The 20,225-nt window shown below is 41.1% G+C and overlaps 1 protein-coding gene across 1 annotated transcript in view; it reads left to right on the forward strand.

The window, feature by feature from the left end:
* Positions 1-20,225, forward strand: part of MED13 (mediator complex subunit 13) — a 3,555,174-nt gene that overhangs the window by 3,493,097 nt on the left and 41,852 nt on the right. The window lies entirely within an intron of this gene.

Consider the following 20,225-nt stretch of genomic DNA (forward strand, 5'->3'; position numbering starts at 1 on the left):
GTGTTTGTCCTGCAGGGGCCCTGTTCTTCATACCCATCACCTCGCTAGCGGTGATCTTTGAGCTCCAGTCTTAATCTGTAGACAACTTTATAGTCTCTTCCACAAGGATAGGGTACCCCTAAGGGTCAGTTTTTTTTCATTTGTAATGTGGTACATCAATTCAGAGAGAGAGAGATCACAAGTAGCCCTGTAAAGTCTGTCCAACTGTCGGTGTTCCACCCCAGCTTCAAGTAGTACAAGCAGAAATAATTCTGTACACCCAGGATGTCCACATACAATTGAAGTAATGCATATATTGAACTGAGGATACAAGACTGGACTGGCTTTTTACCTGTCCAATGCCAGATGAACAAGAAAGACACAAAATGACTGCATTACCCTTTTTTTACAACTATCATTGGAAGAGCTTGACTGGGCAGGGTAAAGCCCCAACAGTACTGCAAGAGCAGCAGCCATAAAAGCAGCTTTTTTTCAAAAATACTTATGTTCATACTATGAGGCTGACATTTTGGTCTGTTTCCACACCTTTTCCAAGCATTGCGTTGGAGCCTTCTGTCTAGAAGCAGGTCATTTTTTGCAGTAGCAGTCCTATACAAATTGCTTTTGCTCCTTATGTGTAGAGTTTCAGGCCCTACTCGTACTGCATAGCATTCTCCCGTTCTGTGGACTGTAATACAGCAATGGTCATTGCATTCACCCACATGAGGGATGCAGGGGGCTTGTCCTACGCAAAAAAATATTTTTGCTCCCCTGACCATATGAAAGCACAGAAAAGAAACAAGCATGGTAACATTTATTTTCTTGCAGTATTATCCATACATACATATATTTTTACATATATATGTAAGTGTGTTTTCTTTTTAATCATTGTTCACTCCAGCATTTTATATATTGCTCAGGTGTTCATCGTAAGATCACTGTGTTGCAGTAGCCTAAGCTGTATGGACTATATCCTGCCCAGGGTGTTACAACCCTACAGCTTAAGGGCACTTTCCACACCCCCTAACTTCTAAAACGCTCAAGAAGAACATTGTAATGTCCATGATTAGGGTGCCAAACATGCAGTTGAAGTGTGCTGTTCCCTATGAGCTTTGAGTACTAGGTTGGTTTGCACTTTTCCAGGGCTGGACAAATAAGTGCACCTTTGGGGAAAATCCTCCACTTCACCAGTTTTGTGAAGAAAAGTTTTAACTTTTCTGTCAGAAGTTATTCCTATGGGCAAGGAGTAGAGGTATTAATGGCTGTCACTTAAAAATTTTATGTTAAAAGTTCATTTTTGTCAGGATTGCATGTAGGGAAATACTTTTCAAAAAGTTTTTTACTTTTTTCTAGAAAGTTTTTTTTTTTTTATTTAAAAAAAATATAGCTAGGTGCTAGAACTAGTAGTTCTGGAAGTTGTCATTAAAAATTTTACCTTGCAGCCTACTTTCAGTCAGGTTTTCAGTGACTGCCCAATGCTTCACTATCCTTTAGCCAGATAGTAGCCATCAATCAGGCTTCAGACTCTTCTGTTCTTCCCTCTCCAGTCAGCCGAAAAGAAAAAAGTTGTATGAGTGTCTTCAGTCTAAGCTTGCTTCTTTACCTCCGCTGCTAGTAAGGGACACCGTTGTGGCCATTTCATTTACCTCAAACCACTTATAAGTTTCTCTTGATCTCTCTGGTGTTGGTCCTGAGGATGCTGCTAAGAACTGAGACAGGCATATCCTCTGTGGCTGGTCAGATGTCTTCTTTGGGCAATGGAGATCCACACTTGGTGTATGAGGAGGGAGTGGACAATGCCTTGCAGCATACTGTCCTAAGGAGTTTAATTTTCAGTGAAGGAACCTGTCTTCAAGTTGGTCTTTGGTGGGGGGGGGGGGTCCTCCAGGTAAACAAAATGGGCAGTTTTTCTCCTGCTTCACATAGGACAGAGAAGATTGGATAAATTTTGCTAAGGGTTTATTTCAAGCCTTTCGGTCTTTGAATTTTGAGTCTTCCTTGAATTTAAAAAAAAAAAAGCTTTACTATCTCAAATTCTGAGTCTCACTCTGAGGGAAAGGAATTTTGAGTTATTGTTTTTATCCTCAAGTTCCTATACTACAGGAAAGGGAATCAGATTCTGAGATGGTAATACAGTGGATATAAAAAGTGTACGCACCGCTGTTAAAATGCCAGGTTTTTATGATAAATGAGACCACAATAAATCATTTCAAAACTTTTCCCACCTTTAATGTGACCTATAACCTATATAATTCAGTTGAAAAACAAAAAAAAGTTAGGAGAAAAAAATATAAAAAAAAATACAATACATTAAGCTGGTTGCACGTGTGCACACCCTTAAATTTGTACTTTGTTGAAGTAACGCCTATCCATTACCAACTGGGAACGGCTTGGATAGACATCATGAAGAGAGAACTGAAAGCCTGGATGAGAGGGGCCTCAATGCTAGAGAGGACCAACATAGTGTTAATGACACTGCCCCTTAAGAGGATGTGCCCCTGAGGAGATCCATGAGACTTTTGAATCGGGGACAACAGGGACCGGACCCCCCCCCCCTTCGGACTAACAATGGGCCTTATATCGATTTTCACCCCACCAGGGGGAGGGCATTCAGGGGGAGAGGGGGCGGAGGTAATTGATTGTGGTGTTGATACTTGCCAGATTGTTGTAAATGAACACGGGACTTCAAAATTTACAATTTGAGTAGCCATGTAATCACTCCACAATGTGTCAGTTTAATCCAAAAAGGCCTGAATTTTGTTCCAGCATGAACAGCAGAAATCAAAAAAGTTTTGGTAGATCTTAAAATGTATGTTAGAAAACTTAATTTTTGCTTCTGTTTCGATAGGAGTAATCAGATCGTTCAGGTTTTAGGGTGTAAAAAAGTTTACCTTTATATAGTTGAAATCATATTGTCGATCGTCCCATTGTGCGAACCGAAATGACAAATTCTGCATGTCGAATGTCACTAAAGTTAGAAACTCAGCAAATCGAACAGCAGATTCGCTGAGTTTCGAACTACAGTGTTGAACACTCAATGGTAATGCAGGGGGACAAGCCCCCCTTGCACCCCCCACACCCCCCTACTTTAATATTCTAACTCTGAGATTGCACTACAGTGGGGAAAGGGTCCATTTCCCGATCCCCACTATAGTGCAATCTGCACCCAAAATGCCGAATCTGCAATGACCAAATGTTACTGTGCATTCGCTCATTGCACATTCTAAGCATTTTTTTTCGACTTTTCAAAATCTTGAAAAAGTCCTTTCGAACTTTTGTCATTCCCAAATGTGCAGTATGCACATATAAAGGTAAACAATGTACAAAACCTATTTGTAATCCACCTAGTGATGAAACCCGATATGGGTGGTGGACTGGTTGTTATGGATTACCAGTTATATGTCAGCAAAATGTTACTGTTTTTGTTTAGCGACAATTATGAGGCAGTTTCCATTAATAAGCTGAACATTGCATATAGACACATCAATGTCATTTTGAACGCTTTGTTACTAGACGATCAGATTACTATGAGTGAGTTTCAGTTTTTGAGTTATAGTTGTCCCTTGATACCCACGATTTTTGGCATTCCCAAAATCCATAAAAACATCACAGACCCCCCCCCCCCAGACCCATTGTAGATGCCAAGGCCTCGAAAACATTCCCTATAGCTAAATTTGTGGATTATCACCTAAAAGGTGCATTAGTTAAGTTTAAGCACATTTTAAAAGATTCCTGGAATTTAACAAAAGTATCCAGGGAATTGTATTGTAACACACTGATTTTTGCCACCATTGATATCAAAGACCTATGAATAGCGATACCCCATTTTGAAGGTTTTGAAATGTTCTATGAATTTCTTTACCATCATACCGATTTTGAACGATACCCCTTTTTGAAGGTTTGGAAATGTTCTTTGAATTTCTTTGTCATCATACTGGCTTTGAACATTCCAGAATTTTGATGTTTAGGACACTAATGGAGATTATTTTAGAAAACAACTTTTTAAGTTTCGACAACCAGTTTAGACAGAGAAAGGTTGTGGTGATGGGGGCCGCCTGTGCCCCCATTTTTGCCGACATCATATTGGCTCAGTGGGAGGTTAATACTGTTTTTCCATCTGAATTGTTCCAGTTTTGTAGATTTTACGGGCATTACCTGGACGATATTTTAATTTTTTGGGAAGGCACCAGGGAGAAATTGAACGAGTTCTGTGAATTTTTGAACTCCAGTACTGAGTTCCTTAGGTTTACCATGGAGACCAACAAGGAAGGTAGTCCATTATTTACATATTTCTTTACATAAAGATAGAGTAAATCAACATTTTATGTCTTCATTATACAGGAAGCCAACATATTCCAATTCCTTGGTACACTTTGAAAGTTGTCACCCTACACACCAAAAAAGATCCCTCATGAAGGGCCAGTGTGTCCGTTTAGCACGTATGGTTAGTAACCCTGGTGTATTTTTGAGGGGGAGAAACATTTTGAGGAGTATGTTAATTAGGAGAGGGGAGGTACCCAGTTACCTTTATTGATCCAATTTTGGAAGAGGTAACCCGGAAGAGAAGAGAGATGCTTTTTTTCCACTGTTGGGATTAGGTGTTCCGGACGTTCAATTGTGATGTAATACAAACATCTCAGGCGGTAACACCTCAAATCATTTCAACAGTGCTTTGGTCCTATCCTATAATTTACATTATTACGATATCAAGGATATTATTGGTAAGAATTGGGCCATATTTGAGGTTGACAAGGAGCGCCTAAGGAAGATGGGTAAGAAATCAGTGGTGGTTTACAAAACAGACCTTTGTTTCAAGAACTTGGTAGAGAGAAGTACAAAAGTGAGTTCAAAAGGGAGAATGAAAAAATGTGATCATTGCCCCCAGTGTCATTACATTCTTGAGGGGGAGACGTGGACATAAGTGGTTTTGGGAAAGTCACCTTAAAACACAAATCTGATTCCCACAGTAAGGTCTTAGTGTATCTAGCTGTATGCCAAAGTTGTGGATATTTCTATAGTGGACAAACTGTCAGTAGTTTTAGAAAACGTATCTACAAACATCTATATTATGTACAGAAATCCAACAGGAGTAACACCTTAACAAAGCATATTAGTGATTTTCCTAGTCACAGGTTTAAATTTGCAGCCATTGATCAAGTAGAGAGTGGGCCAAGGGGTGGACCTATTGAATTATTTTTAGAATATAAAGAGTTAATCTGGCATTTAAGATGTAATGCCACTCACTCCCCTGGCCTTAACAAAGTGACTTCCATCACCAGTGTCTTTAAGCTAAAAGCTGAGTTTTTTACTTTTAGTACTTGAGGTAGGGTTCACCCAACCTTTGGATTCTGTATCCCCTAGTATGTGGGTGGCTTTTTTATGATTCACTTTTCATGATTCATTTTTTTTTCATGTGGTATACAAAAAAAAATGTATATATTTACATACACGTATTCATTTTATTTTAACCAGAGTTTCTAAGGTATTTCAGGTGTAGGATACAGCATGGGTGTTTCCTGCAAGTTTGGGTTTTATACATTTAACAATTAACAATGAAAAGGGGGCATTACATGTTTCAGAATTTTTATATATATAATTTTATATATATATAAAATTTTTATGTATTTATATGTTTGGTGTAAGTGGTGCAGTTATGCTTTATTTTAAGTTAGTTTAACTTGATTTGTTTTGTAAAGATCATGTATACTATAAATGGAAGTGTGCGCTTCTGTGACCGTTTGTTCTGATTGTCAATGGTTTACTACTGACGAAAGCACTAAATTAAATTTGAAGTCTTCTAAATCTGCTGTTTCATGAAACAGATTCTTGAGGAATGCCTCCTGTTTCAGTCATTATTTTCCTCATTTCAGCCTCTGATTTTTGCAGTTCTGTTGGTTTATCTAAATAACCAGTTTGTTCTATTTTCCAGTGTTTTGTTTGACATTATGTAATCCTTCAGTGTTTTCCTTATTTTAAACTCATTTGAGTGCATTTGATTTTTTTTTCCTGAAAATTACTAGAATCCGTGGGTTTTCCAAGATGGCTGCCCACTGAGCAACAGGTTAATTTCAGCTCTCCCAGTGTGAAAAAAAGCTGATCGATAAGGGCCAGTAATTCTGCCTGTTTTAGTAAAAGTTACTGGCCAGTAAGTACACTGTCTTGATTCCAGGAAAAAAGAAACCTCCTGAAAGAACATCAACTAGAAAAGGTGAAGAGAAAACACTGACTGGGAAGAATCCTGCAGATGTTCAGCAAATAACAGCTTTGGTAGAAGATGTGGCTTCCAGTAATTCAGCTAAGAAACAAGTCAAACGTGCTCAGAGCTGATAAAAATGAAACATTGAATGAGTATATCAACTGAAATAAACGCCTGGAAAAAAATAAAAGAAGCTTTAAACAGCTATTCATATTAACTGATAAAACTAAAAAAATCAGAGGTCAACATGAAGAGGAGGCTGGCTGAGTATGAGGATGCTCAAGAAGAGCTGTTTCAAAAAATTTTGAGTTAAAGGACAGAGCATGCAGAAAAAAACTGAAATTTTCTGCTGTACCAGAGAAACTAGAAGGAAAGCTCAGGTAAGTAACAGGACTGGTGTTCCACAGCAGGATTTGTTAAAGGGCACATTGTGTATATGCTCCAAACCTGGCCATGAGAACGCAGTCAAGGCCTGTAGTAGTAAAGATGCAATACCAGCAGAAAGAGTTGATCATAGCAAATATGTGGCAGAATGGCAAAATATTAAAAATTGGAGACAGTAAAATGTTTGTGGAAATGATTATTCTCTGTACACCAGGCAGAAAAGAAGCAAATTCATCCCAGCAATCAGAAAATGTTGAGAGGCAGGTGTGAGATTCATATTGCTGTATCCAGCTTCTACAGAATATTTTCTACTGAAGGATCAAAGTAATTTTTAGTGTAGAACAGGCCAAGGAGGAAATACAAAAGCTTGTCCCACAAAAATTGAGCCAGCAAACAGAGGGCGACTACTCTTCTCATTCTTCTGACAGTAAAGCTCATAGAGACTTTGCCAGTGAAACCTTTACCAGTGTTCCAAAGAAAAATGCTTGAAAGATGCAAAAAAAAAAGCATGAGTTGACTAGAAGTATGGGGAGTGCCTTGAACTTGAACAGGAGTCTTAAGTTGGAAGATGGAGATGAACAGGAAGAAAACCAGTAACCCTGAAATTATTGAATGAATGTGAGACTGTAAAGCATCAATCACATTTGTGAAGTGTAGCTTTAGAAAAAAAGGCTGAAAGAAATTAGGTTTTTATTGACTTTGTTAAACTTGTGCATGGACAGGCAGGCATGTGCCCCACTGTGTGATTGGTATAAAAAGGAAAAAGTGAGAGGAAGAGAAACTAAGTAAAACGAATTTTGTTAAAAGTATTTGTATAAAGCATTTCATGATATAAATTATATATTGTTCTAGTAAAACATTTTTAGTGTTTGTTGTGTATGATGAAGGCACTAAACTAAGCAAGTACTTTTTTTCTTAGTTTTAAGAAATTAAACATTAGAAGAAAGACTGGACAGACGCATATTCAAGTTATTGGGCTGTAATTTGAGACTGTTGGGGTAGGGGATGGGATATAAAAGTGCACCAAATATAATGTGTAAAGTTGAAATGTTTTCTTTTACTTTTGCATAGGTGAGCATCTGTATTTTTATGCCCTTGGCTTAATCTAATGACAGTTTCTTTTATTTAAGAAACATTTTTTCAGTGAGAGACCACATGATATTATGAATAATTTTCCTTTAGCAAATAAATGTTCAGTGTTACTACATTCTGTTACTTTTCCATGGAAACAACGTAAATGTGAAAGCAATAAATAGAGAGGTCTGGACATTGTTTACTGAGAGAAATGTAAAAGTACAAGGAGAGAAATGTAAAAGTACAAGGACAAGCAACTCAGTAAACTAAGTCTCAAATTATTGTAAGTGAATTGGAGATAGCAGTTTTTCTGGTAACTAAATACTTTAATGCATTTACTAGAACAGTGTATCATTTAGTTTCATTTAAAGATAGCCAATGTACTTTTTTCATAAGGCTGAAAGTTAATGTTTTCTGAAAGCATATAAGTTGTTTTTCACATCTAGAAGGGGAATTAAGATACGACAAGAAAAGACAGCAGTTGGTGTAAGAACACAGGCTGTAACATGCGCTTTAGGCTAGATCACCTTAATGTTAGGTTAGTTCATGCATGCGGGTACAGCTGTCAGTTTGGAACATTTTTTCCTATCTGGAGGGTTAAACTTTATTATTTAAAGATGTACATAGTTTTGTGTGTGTTATGTTTACAGGCTATGGGGGTGTTCTGGGGGGTGTGGTTTTTTTTTTAGAGTTTTTATTAAAACAAAGTATTGTAAAATGTGACAAGTTTCAAATTGCGATGACAAAAAAACAACAATCTGCCAACATTAGTTGGTGCAAGTAACGCAGAACCTGGAAATAAACATTTAAAAAAAAAACTGTCTCATGTAATAGGTGGAAGTAACTTATAATGGCTACAGTAAACATTTTAGAACTTGAGAGGCCTCACAGGTAGTCAAAAAGGTGAGAGTTCTAAATTTGATTAAGAAATGCAAAGTGCAAATAGCAGTGCTACAGGAGAGATTTTGGGAAGAAAGTGAGCATGTGAATTTGATAAAGGATTTCAGGGTGGATATTAAGCAGAATGTCAGGGACAAAGGAAAAAGGGTTTCAGGGTGGATATTAAGCAGAATGTCAGGGACAAAGACAAAAGGGGGAGTACTAACACTAGTTGCTAGAGGAGTCCATTAGTCTTAGAAAAGGGAAAAAGACAGTAATGCTAGATTTGTGGTAGTAAGTGGCTACTGACAAAGGAGGAGGATTACACTGGCATATATTTATATTCCACCTAAAAATTCTGTTATGGAGCTTAAGATAATTTGGGGTGAAATAATCCAGTTTCATCAGGGAATATTACTTAAGGTGGGGACTGGAACTTGATTTGCAACAGTGAGGATATATCTGCGGAACCTAGAAGGAAAATATGACAAAATAGAGTAGATTTCTGAAGAAATTTATGAAAATATTTGGTGTGGAAGACAGGAATTCAGTAGTAGGAACTTAGAGAATTAGCATATTCCCCAAGGTACAGTAACTGGACTGGGCTAGACTAGACAGAAAATATATTTCACATAAACATGCATTTAATTGAAAGCTTTGACACGCATCCAATAACTATTTCAGACCATGCACCAATATGTAGGATAAAAATGCAGGATAAAGTACAGATGAGACACTGGCACTTCCCCACCTACCTGTTAAAAGAGAGGAATTTAGGAATGGGTGGTGGAGATTGTTAGAGATTTATTTGGGAAGATAGAAATTCTTCAGATGTTATAGCTAGTGAGTGGGTTAAAATTAATGTGGAGTTTAAGAATAAGGTAGAAATAAAAGGAGAAATAGGACAAGAATTATTTTGAGGGGCTGACAAAGTATTGCAGAGTAAGAAGGATCTCATTGAGCAAGAAGAGAGCACAGTCGCAGAGTGCTAAAGAGAAAATAGGGGATTATCTGGATAATATGCATAAGTTTAGAAAGATTGCTTTTAAGCAGCAGTTTTTAATAACTCCAGAATACAGAAATTATTTGAACGACTTGGGCAATAGAAAGTGTTGCTAAACTTAGGGGGACCCTATAACAATAAAACTAACCAGTCTCTCTTGTACAGGTATTAGAGATATGTTGGAAATTTAATGAAAATTTGTGTAAACCAGAGGAATGTGGAAATAAAGCAATAACATGGAAATATTTATGTAAGACCTGGGTATGCCAAGTTTAGGGGTAGATGAAATTCAGCAATTAGTTAAGATAGGATTGAGTAGGGCAATGCAAGTAATTGTATTCCCTGACGCAATAATAAAGTTAGTTGGGAAGGGTATGTGAGGGATCAGAGTCAAAAATGTGGGAGGGTTCCTCTCTGATAAGCTGTCTGAACAGAGGAGTCAGGTGGGGGTGTCCTCTTTTCCCTTATTTGTGTTTTATTTAGAGCCGTTGGCAAAGAAAATAAGAGACTCAGAAATGCACAGATATAATTGGTGTGATAATCAAGAAAAGTTGGCTTTATTTGCAGTCAGTATTATTTTGTCCCTGATAAAACCAGAAAAGGATATCTCAGTGTTGTGGAACATTTTGAGACGGTTTCAAGTCTTTTCAGGATAAAAAATTAATGAAGACAAAACAAAGGCTATAACTGTGAACTATTTACCCACATGTGAATTGGTTTAGCAATCCCATATTTGTGGGAGCATGATAAAATGAAGTATTTAGGAGTATTGGTTAAAAGGGATTCTGTTATGACAGCTAAGGATATATGGAAAGAGACTAAACAAAAAAAAAATGCAAAACTGAGAAAGATGAAGCTCTTGTTTATGGATAGCAAGATACAAACAGTGAAGATGCTTTTTGTCCCTTTAGTTTTATGTACAGGTCAAGTATATTTTTATCAACCAGAGAAGTCATGGACAGTTAGAAATAAAACATTGAAGGATTTTATTTAGGAGGGGAAAAAGGCAAGGATCAAGGTGGGATAAGTTGATCCTTCTAAAAGAACAAAGTAGTTTAGGATTACCTAATTTGATTGAATATTTTAGAGCTACACAGTTAAGGCTCATATACATAACACAAGCAGAAAGTTATAATTCAAAATAGAAAAGGATGATGAATGGGAGGATTCAAGAAATGAGGAGAGAATGAGATTAGGGATGCAGATCCTTAAGGAGAATAACTTCCTTACAGTATATTAGGAGATTCTGTCAATAGGCATGACTTCAGTTAGGGGTACAGGTAATAGGCAAGAGGGGGCTGGAATTTACTGCAGAAAACTGGCGGAAGAATAAAGGCATTGGAACAAATGACTACAGAGGTAAAGGGTAACGAGTGGAATGAGGCCAAGAAGACATTTGAGCTATAGGCTAGAGACTGCCGTCTGTGTATAGGGAAAGATGCTAGAGAAATTGAAGGGAAAGACCTGCTCTGGTAGAGTTTTTAGTTGAATCTAGAACAGAAGCTGCTGTTAAAGGGATAAATAGTAAGGCATATAAAATACTGTATGTTAACTATAGAAATCAAAGGTGGTTTGAAAAGTTTGGAAAGAGACTGGATAAGCAGTTCACAAGGAAATATGATATATATATATATATATATATACGTCTCCCAAATGTGCAACAAAGTCTAGAAAATTTAGATTTTTACTTGACAGTGTTTACATAGGAATTATTGTATCTCAAGCAGACTCCAAAATAATTTTTCCTCAGGTAGGTGTATTTAGCACAGAACTACATCCACCCAGGATCTTTTGCTCAAAGATCGGAGAGGTATGAGATATAAGCTTTTCATCAGAAGGAAGGGGGAAAAAAGTTTATTTAAATTCTGCTTAAATATTTTAAGTTGCTGATAGTGAACTGTGTTGTTTGATATTTTTTTGTACTTCTCTTTTTGTCAGTTTATCTGTTTGCATTTTTTTGTTTGTTGTGGGAAATTAGTCTTGTAGCTTTATTTGTAGTTGTGTAACGATTGTGTATTACTGCACAATCTTAGTATTGTTTGTACGTTATACTGCACTTCTATTTCCATTGTTGTATTTTGAACCCAGTCTGTAGCTTTTTTCACAGTTGTGGCAGGACTGTGATCTGCTGCCGGATTTTAACCACATTTAGTCATTTATGACAGTGTTACTGGTACATTTCTGCATGGTCTGGGGCTTTAGTCTGTTGAAGGATTGCAGTAGTGACAGAAGTGTGAAGTCTTCTTCAGGGTATGTGCTTCAGTACTTTTCATAGCTGTATGCATCTGCTTAAAGTTGCATTACAATGCCTTTGTTTTCCTTGCTACTGGTGTTGCCCTTTTTTTTTTTTTTTTTGTCATTCCCACCCCCCAGTGAGATATTAAGCTGCGTTTCTAAAATTCTAACCACAGAACTTGAGCTCCAGTTTGAATTTTTTTCTAACCTCTTCCCACCATTTCCTGTTGTGGTTTTAAAAAGTTGTCTTAGGTGTCCATCCCTTATGGTAATCTGACTTACAAAGTCCTTCCCTCCCCTCTCTTATTGCTGTTGTCTGTTCTGTAACCTGTTTAAGTACTTTCCCACCCATTGTTTTCCATATATCCATAATACTAAGTATCCACCCTTCAAACCAGTTTTGCAATTGAGTAAATTGCCTTTACTACAGATCGTTTCCTGCTCATTTTCCCAGAGCTCCCATCTGCTTGGCACCTCAGTCAAACTCTCAGGTATTCCTGAGTTAGTCTGCTCCTTTCTTGGTTGATAAGAGATTTGTTTTATTGTTTTGAATTTCAGTTAACTGGAGTGTTACTGTTTTATTTTTTGGTTTCTGCCTTTAAATCATTCTAAAAGTCTAATGGTTGAAATTGCCTGGTCAGGGTAGTTTAAGTTCTGTTGTAGCATTACAGTTGCAGGCAATCTTTCTTGCCCTGTATAGACAAGAATGCCCAGAAATTGTGTCTTCTGTATAAAACTTCCCTTAGCACTGAAACCTGCAACTTTGTGTGTCTAAAACAAAGCCATTGTGCAGAAGCAAGCTTTAGAGCAGCTATTCAGCACATTAAACAGCACTACTATATAGTAGCAAACCCCATAGACCACCCAATGAGACTTTTGTTTAATCCAGTCCATGACCTGCAGTAGCCCCCACAGATATCGTTCCAGACAACATGGATGTACAGATGTTCTTCGTGTTTCACTGTTGCAGTCATCACATTTGGGTTATCTGCTTGCAGTAGCCCACAGTCGGCCTGATTAACAAAGTCTTGGGATCTACGTCAGTTGCTGTCTCCTCTTCTGTGGCGTCAGGTCATCAGGGGTATAAAACATGCAGCTGACGTCATTACATCAGTCTTTCTTGCCATGTGGTGCCCAAAGCAGAAGCAGTTTGCAAGTGCTGGTTGGCCGAATTTTTTGTTTCTGAGTTTCAGAAAAGAAGTCTTCAACTAAAAGCTAAGTACCCCATTGGGGAAATCTTTTTCTTGCTCTAAACCGATGTCAGTAAATGTAAATAATTGCATTTCTTGTGGAAAGCAAATACCTCATAAAGGTTTTCATTCGTACTGTATTCCTTGCCTAGGCCATGACCTCGACGTACCTCACTGCCTGTCTGTATGTTTTTTTGCTTCTAAATGTTTTGGTGCTCGGTTTAATTATCCCGATACGTCTTCGGTAAGCCATCTGACTACCGACATTCCGAAAAAACGCAAAGATAAAGACAGAGACAGGCCGCCAAGGTGCCAGTACTCACTGAGGCACTTTCGCAGCCCCTGATACCTGCTACTTCAGATTCGCAGGCCTCTACTGAGACCCATTCGGAGTCCGGTATGCTGCGAGATACTTCAGCTGTGGAACCTGCGGATGTCTCTACCTTGGATGGGTCCAGAGCCGCTGTGCAGGCACCCGGCTTCTGAGGGTGTATTCAGGCCTACTGGCTTGCATATTAAACTGGCGCCATCGTCTTCTTCAAGGCCTAAAACTCGAGCCATGCCTAGAAAACTGACGCCCAGACCGCATGGTCAGGCCTCTATGCCTAAAAAAACAAATAAGAATGACTGAAGACCTTTTTACTTTAATCAGGGGAAGCCAACCTTCCCTCTCTAAGAGACCTAGGACTGAGTTTGCTTATGATACTTCTGACCAGAATTCTGAAATTTCTGTTTCCTCTGATGACCAGGATTTACCCTTATCTACCTATGAGGATTCTGATGCTTAGGACTCTATTCCCCCTGCTTCTCCCCCAGAGGATTTCTTTTTTGGTTAAATCTTGCATACTCTCGGGGAGCATTTTCTTTGGGGAAAGTCAGGATTTCTCAGATTCTAAAAAGAGGCTTAGGGATTTCTTACTCCTGCCCCAGCACAGGCCTTTAGCTATACCTCCTGTACTGGACATTGTTGATGATGCCTTTTCGGAATCTAGCATGGCCCCTGACTCTCTACCTCCTGCTCCCAGAAAACCTGTTAGATATTACAGGGTTTCTGACTCTCTCAAGTTCCTTTTCAAAAATCCTACTGTGGATCCTGAAACCATTTCACTGGGACCCAAGGGTATTAAAGCTTCTACTGCCAAAAATCCTACCCCCTCTGATAGAGACTCCAGGAAGCTGGATAGATGGGGTAAGAAGTTAGACACTTCTGCAACTTTGGCCATTAGGGCCTTGAATTACCAATTTCATATGTTAAAGTATCAGCAGCATATTATAGGATTGCTTAAACAGAAAATTATGTTGATTCCTGATTGTGCTGAAAATAAAGATTTACAGGATTTAATGCATTCTGCTGAACAATTTGGTAAACATACAGTGCAATGTGGTTTTGATTCAGTAGAGGCATCTTGCAGGGCTGCTGTAACTGAGTCTGTACTTAGAAGGCATGCTTGGCTTAAGGAGCAATCCTTGCCAGATTGTTAAAGCAAAATTACTGGATGCTCCCTTAAATCAGGACCGCCTGTTGGGCAACAAGACAGAAGAATTTCTTAAAAAGATGAAGGAAAAAGCTAAATTTATGCAAACAGTTTAAAGATTTTTTTACAAGTACAACCTCCGAGATTTAGTAGGCATTGGCCTTCTAAGAATTGGTCCTTTCCTGCCTCTTCCAGACCTTCTCAGTCCAAATCCAGATCCAGCAGAGCATCCAGGCTTCAGTCCCAGGGTACGCTCAGGACTAAGCAGTGGGGGGGGCCTCCACTTCTGAACTTGGGAGTAATAAAACTCCCCCCTATGGCAAACTGTCTTCTTTTTAAAACTTCCAAGCACTTCTGACTGCCCCTTTGGGGGGAAAGATTGCACTTCATGTAAAGAACTGGGGACTCATTACCCAGGACAAATGGGTTTTAAATATAGTGTCCCAAGGATATAGATTTCACTTCCACACATTACCAACTCCAAGCGGTTGACCAGATCTACCTCCAAATCAGTGGGCAGAGGCCCAAAAGCAAGTACTCTCTCTCTCTCTTAAACATAGTATTGGTACCAGAAGAGGAAAAGGGACAAGGTTTCTACTCGAGACTTTTCCTGGTACCCAGAAAAGACAATTCATGGCGTCTGATCCTGGACCTGTCTACTCTAAACATCTTTTTGGTGATTCCAAAAAAGGAAGCATATCTGTACATCCCAATCGGGGAATCTTGCAGAAGATACCTACGCTTCAAAGCAGGCTACGTGCACTATCAGTTCTCTGCACTGCTTCTTTGGCTTATCTACTGCACCCAGGTTATTCACAAAGTGCCTAGCTCCAGTCATTGCATTTTGCAGGCAAAGAAATATTCAAATATACCCATGCCTGGATGATTGTCTAATTCAGGCAGAAAACCAGGACTTACTTTTGAATCCTCTGGCTTTTGTACAAAGGGTGCTAACTTGTCTGGGGTACACCATAAACGAAAAGAAATCCCACCTGGTACCCTGTCAACAAATTATATTCCTGAGAGCAAGCTTGAATACAACTTCCCAGGTGGCTTTCCTCATTCCAGAGAAACAAATTCACTTGACAACCTACTTCAAACAAGTGACCACAAAAACCCTGATGTGAGAGTGTTCAATCTCGCCGTTTGTTCTTACACATGGGTGTCGGAGCCAATCCTCGGCTCCGAGTCGGCTGCTTAGCAAAGCTTTGCATCCAGAAGAAGCTCGAGACCAACCTACCTCCCACAATTCCCTCTGCCTTTACCTCAGATCTAGTTTGCCGCTGCAACCGATCGCATCGTTCTGAAGAGCTCTGAGCCAACTTGGACAGATAAGCTAAAGTTTTTCAAAGATTTTTTTCTTGAAAACTCTTAGGATTATAGACTTTGTTTAGTGTGTGTGTGTGTGTGTATGGTCTAGTCTTCTTTTCGGCTATATATAGTGTATTTATACATTTATATTTAGTGTAGGTTACCTAAGGCCTACCCCACCTACTAAAAACTCGGATTTGGAAACTTGATATATTACTGCTGTGACTTCTCACTAATTTGACAGATTTTCTTGACAATCTACAATACCTTACTTATTTTCCTTTCTTACAGAATGTCAGACAAGGTTAAATCAGGTTTTAAGAGATGTCAGTGCGGACAGAAGATGTCTATCACTGACAATCATAGCTCCTGTGTCTACTGTCTTGGCCCCCTCCATCTTCAGGAAGACTGTTCCATGTGTAAGAACAAACGGCGAGATTGAACACTCTCACATCAGGGTTTTTGTGGTCACTTGTTTGAAGTAGGTTGTCAAGTGAATTTGTTTCTCTGGAATGAGGAAAGCCACCTGGGAAGTTGTATTCAAGCTTGCTCTCAGGAATATAATTTGTTGACAGGGTACCAGGTGGGATGTCATTCCTTTAGTGGAAGGGTCATAACAGATAGTCACAGGAAGCTTATGGACAGAGCTCTGTTGAAGCCTGCCTTCCAAGAGGCTTTAGACAAGTCAGACCAGACTTCTAAATCCTCGAAGGAGTCGAGGACTTCGGAGCCCATGTCATCGGCTCCAAGTTCTTCTTTTAAAGTTCATTCACCGGTTCCACAGACTTCGGGGCCGAGTGTCGAGCTACTGTCGGTCACCGAGCCTCGAGTCTTGGAACCGGTGACGGAGCTTCCACCTCCTGCTCTTTTGAGGTCAGCACCATCCTCGATTACTTCGACGCGATCTTCCAGGCCCCTCTCCGACACTGACGTAGATCGTGTGGTGCAGAAGCTAATGGAGAACACGGCCCTGTCCAAACTCATTGCAGTCTCCTCTCAGTTAGTGTCGAGACTCGAAGGCCTTCCTATATCTCCATTTGGTCCTCCTCCGAGGCCTACTCAGCCCTCGGAGCCGGGAGACGTTGATCTGGTGATAGTGGAGCCCTTGGTGCCGGAACCGTCTCTTTCTCGGTCGGCACCGTTGACCTCGACTCTGTCTGAACCACTACCGGACTCGCAGAGCCGTCGATCTATCCTTGGTTCCGGGACCGAGAGTCGAACCGATGTTTCGGTGCCGACTCTCCCTCTCGGCGCCTCGGCACGGATCACTTTGGCTCCTTCCTCGGGGTCGGTGCCCTTGGCTTCCGCGTCGGAGATTCCTCCGCGTTCTTAGGAACCGGGGGATTCCTCAGCTCGGGGTCCAGGGGCCTTCGACCTTATGAGGAAGGTATTGTCTTCCCAGACAACTACTTCAGCAGAAGCAACTTCTCCCTCCCATAAAGGCCCGTTGTCCTCTTCTGCACCTACGACTACACAAAAGCGTCGAGCACCAGTGTCTCAGCCACCCCCAGAGGGAGCCCCTTCTTCCTCTGAGGCTTCATCGGATGCCCCCCCCCCCGATGACGTCCCGAGGAAAAGATTGTGCAAGAGGAGGCACTTGGATTCTCCACAAGAGTCCTTAACATCAGACACTGACTTAGATGAGTCAGAAGGGTCCCCAAAATCACCCTCGGAGGATGTCTCCTTTTCTGACATCCTGGAGATCCTGAAACAGAGAGGTGATTGGCAAGCCCTACCCCCTTCTGAGGATGAGTCGGTTTTGCTGAAAGCATTTGGTGCTCGCCCTTTTTCCTCCTGGGTCACTCCACCCTTCGACGAGTTAATGGATTTAATTGCTCGAAGGGCGTGGGAGACACCTGACACAGTGGAGCCAGTTCCCAGAAAGCCTAATAAATATATAACGGCCCCTCAGGATAAGGCATACCTCACTAAGGGAGTTCCAGTGGACGCTATGGTGGTGGCAGCTGCCACGAAAAAGGAGATGTCCGAATCTTCCTCGTCTGTCCATCCTCCTAACAGAGATTCTATGATCATGGACAGATATGGGAAGCGCATTTTCAGTTCAGCGACTTTCTCCATGCGATCGCTGAACTATTTGACACATTTCACACGATTACAGAGGGATCTAGTCAAAGAGTTGGGAGATACCCTCCAGGGTACTACAGATGCTGCTGTCTCGGATAAGGTTACAGCACAGCTCAATACCCTTACATCTATTGTAAACTCGTCCATGAGGCTCATCTCGTATGCAGCCGAAGGGTCGAGTAGGGCTGCGGCTTCAGCGATTGCTCTTCGTAGACAATCCTGGATGCGCCTGTGCTCCTTTGCGGAAGCCTTCAAGTCTTCCTTTACTAACGCCCCCTTTGATGGTGCCACTCTCTTTGGCCCCAAAGTAAAGGAGACCCTGACCCGGTGTGAGCAAGAGGGAAAGTCTCTGTCTGCTGTCAGAGTCCGTTTTTCCACCCCATCCAGACCGTACCCCAAAGGGCAACGAGGTGGGAAAATGTGGTTTCACAAACCCCAGGGTTCTTTCCCAAGCGCACAGGGTGATGCCCCCTCCAGAGGCAGAGGGGGTCCGCAGAACCAAGGCGACAGGGATACCATCCCTGGGAAGCCTTTCCAGCACTCCTGAAAGAAGGCCCGACTGTCCTGCTCTGGAGGCAGTCGGGGGGTCGCTTAGCTTTATACCCTCAGGCCTGGCAAAGCCTTACTTCAGACAAATGGGTAAAAAGCATTATTACCAGACGATACAAAATCCCATTTCTCTTTCCCCGTTACCACAGAAAAGATTCCCAGATGTACCGCCCCATCTGCAAGAACCTGCAGCTATAGAAATATCAAAGCTGCTAGAAAAAAAGAGTCATCCAACCAGTCCTGGCGGACCAAAGAGGATCCGGAACTTACTCAAGGTTCTTTTTAGTTCCAAAAAAGACAGGGGACTGGAGGCCAATTCTGTACCTAAGCAATCTCAATACCTATGTGAAAAAAGAAAAGTTCCGGATGGTCACGCTTCAATCAATCCTTCTGTTTTTACAGAAGGACGACTGGATGTGCTCAGTAGATCTCAAGGACGCATACTACCACATCAAAATGGCCAGAGTGTCCAGAGATCACCTGCGCTTCCAGCTGGAAGCCAGCCACTTTCAGTTTCGGGCCCTGCCCTTTGGTCTAACCTCAGCCCCCAGGGTTTTCACCAAATGCATGGCAGTGGTAGCGTCTCACTTGAGACGCCTAGGATTCCGGGTGTTTCCGTATCTGGACGACTGGCTCCTTACTGCCACCACCGAGCGTCGACTGATACAAGCCAGGGACTACACACTCAGCCTTTGTGTTCAGCTAGGGATTTCGATACATTTCGAAAAATCTGCGTTACAGCCATCGCAGCATATTTCATTTATAGGGGCAGATTTGGATACCCGTTCCTTGCTTCTAAGACTTCCTGACGCAAGAATAGCTTCCCTACAAAAACACATATCTCTCCTTCTATTGTCCAAGAAATCCCCAGCCAAACTAGTCCTGAAAGTCTTGGAACTCATGTCAGCTTCCCTCATTGCAGTTCCCATGGGAAGACTGCATATGAGAGTTCTCCAGTGGCTGCTGTTCGCACAATGGTCGTTCCAACAGTTACCGCTGACACACGAAATTCACATTACAAACACCTGCAAAGCACACCTGTCTTGCTGGTTACAGAATCACAGTTTCATCAGCGGCCGACCGTTTGTGTTACCCACACCAACAGCCACAGTGACCACGGACGCTTCCCTGATAGGGTGGGGGGGCATCTTTCAGGGACAGACAGTCCAAGGCGAATGGACCAGTTTAGAGTACAAACTGCACATCAATGTCCTGGAGATGAGGGCAGTGTTTCTAGCGTTGCAACACTTTTCCCCCCTTCTACCTCTAGGGACCATTGCAGTTCAAACGGACAACATGTCCGTAGTTTGGTACATAAACCAAACAAGGAGGAACCAAGTCTTACCAGTTGTGCAGAGAGGCCATGAGAATTTGGCAATGGGCAGAGTCCACGGGCCGCTTTCTGATAGGAACACACATCCTGGGGTTATCCAACGATGTGAGAGTGTTCAATCTCGCTGTTTGTTCTTACACCTGGGTTCGGAGCCGATCCTCGGCTCCGTGTCGGCCGCTTCGCAAAGCTCTGCATCGAGAAGAAGCTCGAGACCAACCTAACTCTCACAATCCCCCTCTGCCTTTACCTCAGATCTAGTTTGCCGCTGCAACGTTCGCATCATATTTGATGAGCTCGGACCACCTCAAAGCTAAGATTTGTTATTTCTTATATTTTGTTTTAAAAATATTTCTCTTTAAAGTTGACTGTGTGTGTGTGAGTAGTGTATCGAGGGTTTCTCGGTTCCGTATATAGTTTTTATATACTTTCTTAGAGTTTATTCCCTCGGGGCCTACCCCACCCCTTTAACTTTACTGGATTGACTACAGGATTTGACTTACTTACAGGATTTGACAATTTTTTTACTGGATTT

Source organism: Protopterus annectens, chromosome 13.part0 (assembly GCF_019279795.1).
Source record: "Protopterus annectens isolate FY-2018-M chromosome 13.part0, PAN1.0, whole genome shotgun sequence".
Classification (NCBI taxonomy): Eukaryota; Metazoa; Chordata; order Ceratodontiformes; family Protopteridae; genus Protopterus; species Protopterus annectens.